We start from the raw sequence: 6,774 nt of genomic DNA, 5'->3' as shown, positions 1-6,774 counted from the left end.
TCAGATAAGCTCTGATTCATTATATTGGGCTATAGCAGTCACCTGCCATTAATATGCAAAGCACTGCTTTGGGTACAAACTGGGCACCTGATTTTCAGCACTTTGTCATCACGATGCTAAAAAATTAGACGAGGGAAACCAGCCTGAACTCTGCTTTCCAAGTCTAGACAAATAGAGCTGATACTTAATCAATTTAGTTTATTGTTTAAAGGAAGTTACTATTAGCTGCTCACCGCAAGTTTGGGTCTTGGGTGTGCTATTTTTATGCACATGAGTGAACTCATCTATGGAAAAGGGTGAATTAACTATAAATAAATTTCACTGCAATGAGTTAATATGCATAACTACTCCTATCAATGCATGTCATATTCTAACACCAGGAAATACAGCTATGGGCATGTGAGTCAAAAATCTATACCAACTATAAATATAAGATACTTTGAATTCAGAATCAAGTTGATTAAATACAATTTTGAAACACATTTACCAGAAGTTCTCAGGTAAACTAAATCCATTTCTTGTGACTATTACATCAAATCAACTACACAGAGGTTCCTACAAACCTCTGTTTCAATATTTCTGTACCTTGTTACATTACCTTCTTCCTTACATGAATAAATCCCCTGAAGTCCCTCATTTTTATTTTACCAGAATGACTCCAACTAAATAGAGTATTTGCATGTGTTGAAGAACTGACTTTTAAGGACACATTTTTCTAGTAAAATACAGACCTCAATAAAGTAAAAGAACTCCCAACATATTTAGCAGTGGTTATTTTTGAGAACCATCTGAATTTCATGGACAAGTTTTATCATGTGTGATTTCAATTCCATTTTCTTCATCTCTGTTATGGTATAAAATTTCATCAAGTGTAAATGTCAGATCTTTTCTTTATTATTTGCTAATATCGTAAAAAGCTGAATTGTTTGCTTTGTTAAAGGGCTTACTGAGCATTGACTTTTCTTTATTTGTATTTTACTGCCAAAAATGTTTTAAAGAATAAAATAATAAAAAAAATCCCATCTGAAATGGGATTTAAATAACAGAGCAAGGTTTGCCATTATCATAAATGTATAAAGTGCTTTGTGAGTAATAAAATGGATCATAGATTCTGGATAATTCAAACTGAAATGTTATGTTCAGTATGAAGATTAGATTACATTAATGTAGTTCATTTTAAATGGTTTAAAGGCCATCAGATGCATGTGAAAAGAATCTGTATCATAACTTAAAATAAATAGGCTGAGACATTTGTTTATAATGTCAGTGCTAAACAAATCTATTACTACATTTCTGCATGTAACGTTATGTTACCACTGTTATTAAACAAGCAGAGCATGAAGATAAATTATAGCTTTAATTCTAAACATTACCTTTGCATATTTATTAATTTAAAATGAAACAATGTTCACTAACCTTGGATTATTTATATTTGTTAACATTTTAATTAACTTTAGTTTATTTATGTAACTTCTTTGCTGCTGGTGGTCATACATTGCCACTTAAATTGTGTAATCTAATTTATCATACTACATATTATCCAGGAAATCATACAGTGCTGTTAGTGCTAGTTTTGTTATAAGATACATATAAAAAAACAGTTAATGATTCAAGGGAACCCCTTGAAGCTCAATCCGGGATACAAACTCCAGTTGTGTTTTGGTTTTGGGTTTTTTTCAAATGACACTCATCTACCCAAGACACCAGCCATAATGCAAAGAAAACTCTGGTTACTCTGAAATGACAATTCCATTTGACAACATGCGTGTGGATCAACATTGCCAATATTAATTCTTAAAGGGATCTGGAGAGAAAAATAAAGTCCTTGAAGGACTCTGTGTTTATTATAGCTCAATAATGAGCAGATAATGGGTTATATGGAGGAATTAAGGTCATCATACAGCCTGAAAATTTTCTTTGCCTGCTTGAAATATATCAGAGGCAGAGAAACCACTGAAGTTCCAAATCCCTGGATGAATTTCAAATCCTCCCAACTTCCATCTAGAAAATAGAAAACAAGCTTAACAATAAAATTCTTACTGCTGCTTTACAACAAACCACTTTATAACTTCCCATCAGCCAAACTTAGCTGAAGTCAAAATGAGACAGAGCTGATGCCAATAGCAGCTCAATTGGGCCACCTGCTAAAACGGGCTTGAAAATGCATTAAGTATCTTCAATACATTAAAAATCTTTGAATAAGAAATACTTTATATTTAAGTAAATACCATAAATATTTTTATTGTATTCCTCCCTCCAATGACAGAGTTGCCTTAGTAACCATGAGTCAGACACACTAAAGGGAACAAGCTAAACAGGCCTTAGAGTGGAATGAAATACTAATACATTTTTAATATTGAGTAGAAAGCTTAAATTAAGTTTTATAAAGGATTTATACTCTGTGATCCTTATCTTTATTGCACTACAGCATCATATATTCTGAATAACTGGGATGCTCAATATACCCCATTTTCTATGTGTTACTATATGTGGACCCAATTCTGCAAAATTTTACTTGCAAAAGTGCTGATGAGATCAGCATGACCTGTGTTGGGATTTAGCCACCATTGAAAGAGAAGCTACTGGTATCCTCCCCATCACAACCAGGTGTACATTATTGAAAAATCAATGGTTTTTAGGACTCTGGTCAAGACCTATCACATCTGAAAAGAAATAAATAGAAGGAAGTCCAGATCACTCCAAGCATTTTAGTATTAGAAAGGTGAAACAAAATATAGCTAATTTTTTAAAGTCTTTCTAAGTGGCACAAAAGAGTTGGACTTTGTGGACAGTTCCTCATATTTGCAGTTCCCCAGCCATAATATAGCTGCCTGACTGACCATATGTCCAAGATTTTCCTGTTGCTTTAGGAAATTAACTTTTTTTTTTTTTACTATGACCTCCCCCCAAAAAAAGATTGTGTGTTTTAATATGACTTAATTACAAATTAATGAGCTCAAATGTTGTTGTTTTCCTGCTTTAGACATCCAAAGACAAAATTCTACCTCCATCTTTATGTAGGACCGTACTTCTCTGTCCTTAAATAATATATACCACACTAAATTGCAGTCCTAGTAATGATGAAAAAAAAAATCCTTATTAATTGTAAGATGCCCATTCTTCAAAACCTGATCAGTAATCCCATCTAAGAGCTATTGAAAGTCTTTAGTGAGATTACATGGTAATTTCTGATAATCATCACTAAATCTGTCTAATTATTCCAACTCATTATTCATTATGACGACTGAAACCTCCTTTATCAGCTCTTTTGACCTCTATAGTTTTATTATTCCTTAAATCATTTACAGCATGTCTCTTGCCATAGCTGAAATCGTAATTAACCTTAGCAATATCATCAAACATTTTATCAAGTTCTTAATCCAAAACTTTGGAAAAGGTTGAGAGTAGTAAGCAGAACTAAAAATAAAATGTCCTCAGTGGTGGATCTTGTTCATTCAAAATTTGCTGATGTAAAATGGTGTAAAATTAAGGTTATATAGGAATGATAAAGTAACAATCATCATTCTTCCTTTAGAAGAATATCGTCTTAGTTCCTGCATAAGAAGATAGTATTTTTAACGATATCAAATTAAACTCAATAAACCAATTAGCATTAACTCTCAGGGTAATTACAGCTCTGGGCTTGACAATGATCATACTTCAACCAACACACGGAGCTAGAGACTAAATAAATGTGTGGTTTCCCTCGCAAGGTCATCTCCCTGACGTTATTATCCCTGACAAAGGAGCCACCGCTGAAAGAGCAGAGCAAGATGGCAAACGTGCACACTTGTCTGATTGTGCTTTTGCCCAATTTTCTTGATAGTCAAGAAACATCTCCTGGCAAAGCTCTGCAAAACTCTGTGCCATTCTCACCCTTCTTAACAAAAATGGAGGAGAAAAGCAGTCTAGCCATGCAGAAATTAAAATAGGAAGTGCCAAGATAATGCAGTTTTACTTTGTATATGCGGGCAAGGCTGGCAGAGCAGAAAGAAAAGCCATCCATGCGTGGTCTACCTGAGGAGATGCTGTAACTGTGAGACCCTTGTATCTGCTGTAGGAATGGTGAGTTATGCAACTCTTGGGCTGTGCTTCCCAGCGATTCCATTCCTGTACAAGGACCTTTCAAAAGAGCAAAAGAACAAATCAAAATCTTTTGCGTTTATTAAAAAATAAATTCTACAAAGTTTATAATGCCATTTTAAAAGATCTTGGAAAATGTTTGAAGATTCAACACCACCTGATTTCACTGAGTCTAGTTGCCGTTTCACACACAAACTATAGATTTTATTTCGTTTTGACCTTGCAGAATCCAAATATGCAAAATATCCTACTAATCCAAATATGCAAAATACTATTAGAAAAAGATAAGGAAAAAGTATGATCTTATTTTGATCCATTTTTTGGGGGTGGATGGAAACTTTGTAAGAATGATTTACTACACAGCATGATAACTCTTCCTGCCAATGCTAACAGATTTCTCAATTCCAAAACTGGAAAAGGTGGGAGACATTTATTATTTCAATATATACAATAACTTTATTTCTGATTTAGTTATAAATTGATCCTAAATTTAGTTACATTTTCTTAACTAGTTCATTTTCCCCTAATGCTTTCACTTGATCACATCAAGAAACCTTAGGAAAACAATTTGAGAAGAGATAATACTAATTCTGCCGTGACACATTTAACATTGTGCCAGATTTGTCAGTGGAAAAAACCCTAATTCCAGTATGAATCTTTCCATTGAATCTTAACTACAGGATTTGATTAAAGATTTTAAAAGTTACATTTGATCTTCGATGGTGAACACTTCCTATTTGGGAAAAAGAGAGAAGCAATGAAGTGGTGCTCATCCCTGTGAATCCCTGAACGTCCAGGGCCAAATTCTGCTCTGAAATGAAGCAAGCCCTCATTTCAAAGGCTGTCACCGCAGCCGGGTGGCTGGGACTCCAACAAACTTCTTTTTTCAATTTCACAGCACATATCTGAGATATTGCTCCACAGACGTTGTGTATATAATCTTGATAAAACACCAATTTAATCAGGTCTGCTACAGTGCCTTAGCTATCATTTAATGGACTGTGGTTTTTATCTTACATATTTAATAGTTATGTTATCCACTTAACAACAACAACAAAAGATAAATATTAACAAACGTTACACTGTGAACTCAAAGTAAACATTATGGGTTTATTTCTCTGGATTTTTTATTGTACTAAATAAAGCTCACAAGCTGAATCTGTGAAGGGAGAAAAAAAAAAGCAAAAAAAAAATTAAAAGCTCCTAATTATACTTTCCCAGTCTCTTACAAGGAAATCGAAGCGTCATCGGTGATACAGCTAGAAAAGAGCTCATTACGTTCCACTCATCCTTAGTACCAGGTGTTTTTCTAGGAGCAGGTGATCTTTTGATCGCCTCCTTTTGCCGCCAGGTTAACTGCAGTCAGCATTTGTCCTAAAGTCTGCAATACATCTCGTGACGTTTCATAAGCTTTATAAATTCCATTTTTCCCTTTCCTTGTTTCCTCTGGTAGTTTTAAATCAGTTTATCTCTCCCACAGAGCAGAGGTCCTGATCTGACATGGACCTTTGACCGTCACAGTGCTAACACAAGAGCTCACTTACCATATTCCAGAGCTGTGGAAACCCAATGACAGCTGGAACTTACTGAGAACGGGAGGTTCAGAAAATTATTGATGTTGTACTGAAATGCACAAGGTAAATATTTTGATATGTTAGAAGAGCATATATACCCATAAACCTCATCCATATGGACACAACACATGAGCGGGGGTTGAACTGGAAAGGGTGAAGCAATACTGAGTGCCAGAAAGTGGTTGTTTCCTCTCCAAAAAAGTTTGATTTTTTTTTCCTCCCACATTTCTATTTTCTATAATTGCTTAAAATGCAAAGGAGGTTACTCTGCTCATGTTTAGTCTTCCTGGAAAGTTATTGAAAAACAGAGATATGTGGAAAATATCACTACTTTTTCTGCACACCCCAGGAAGGGGCAGCTGAGTGAAATTCTTAACTCAATTTGTCAGCTAACTTACGACAGACACTTGACTGAACTAAAATGTTTTGGCAATAATATCTCTGAAATGAAAATTTTCATATCAAATGCTAAGCAGAGGTAGGTGTTATTTTAGCTGACATATCAATTTCTTTTTCAAGAAAATGAGTTCAAAAACTGCTGCATTTCTTGCATAGAAAAAACCCCTAAATGTTCAGGAGTTTAGAGTTTATTTAAGGTGTTATACAAACAAGGAATACATAGCATAAATTATGTTTTCCTCAGAATTTCAATTAATTTTCACTACTGGAGAAAAAATAACTGGAATATCTTTGTAACAGTCCCTATTTTAATTATAGCTCTGTATGGGTTCAAGTTTACTATTGCTACCACAATGTTCATGTTTGTGAAAACATTTCCTGGGTATCTGAAGGAAATTCCTGGATAATTATGTAATCTTGAAAAATGTAAGAGTCTGTATTCAGCACATCCAAAATTACATTGCTCTCAGGAAATATATCTGCAATAACAAAAGAGAATTCATTTGTAGCTTGATGGAGTAAATTCCAAGGTATCAGGTAATCAGTCTTACTGCATCAGCTTGATTTGAAATTTCATATTTCTGCCTTTCTCCACCATCTCTTGTCTGTGCTGGGGACAAGACAAGAAAAGACCTATTTCAGTTTTGAGTTTTGAGCTGGGGAAGTGCAGCTGTGGTTAGACTCTGCACAGTCCCAGCCTGGCAGGGATGCTCTGAAA

Source organism: Mesitornis unicolor, unplaced genomic scaffold (assembly GCF_000695765.1).
Source record: "Mesitornis unicolor isolate BGI_N332 unplaced genomic scaffold, ASM69576v1 scaffold9040, whole genome shotgun sequence".
Taxonomy (NCBI): Eukaryota; Metazoa; Chordata; class Aves; order Mesitornithiformes; family Mesitornithidae; genus Mesitornis; species Mesitornis unicolor.
This window is presented reverse-complemented; position numbering follows the sequence as displayed.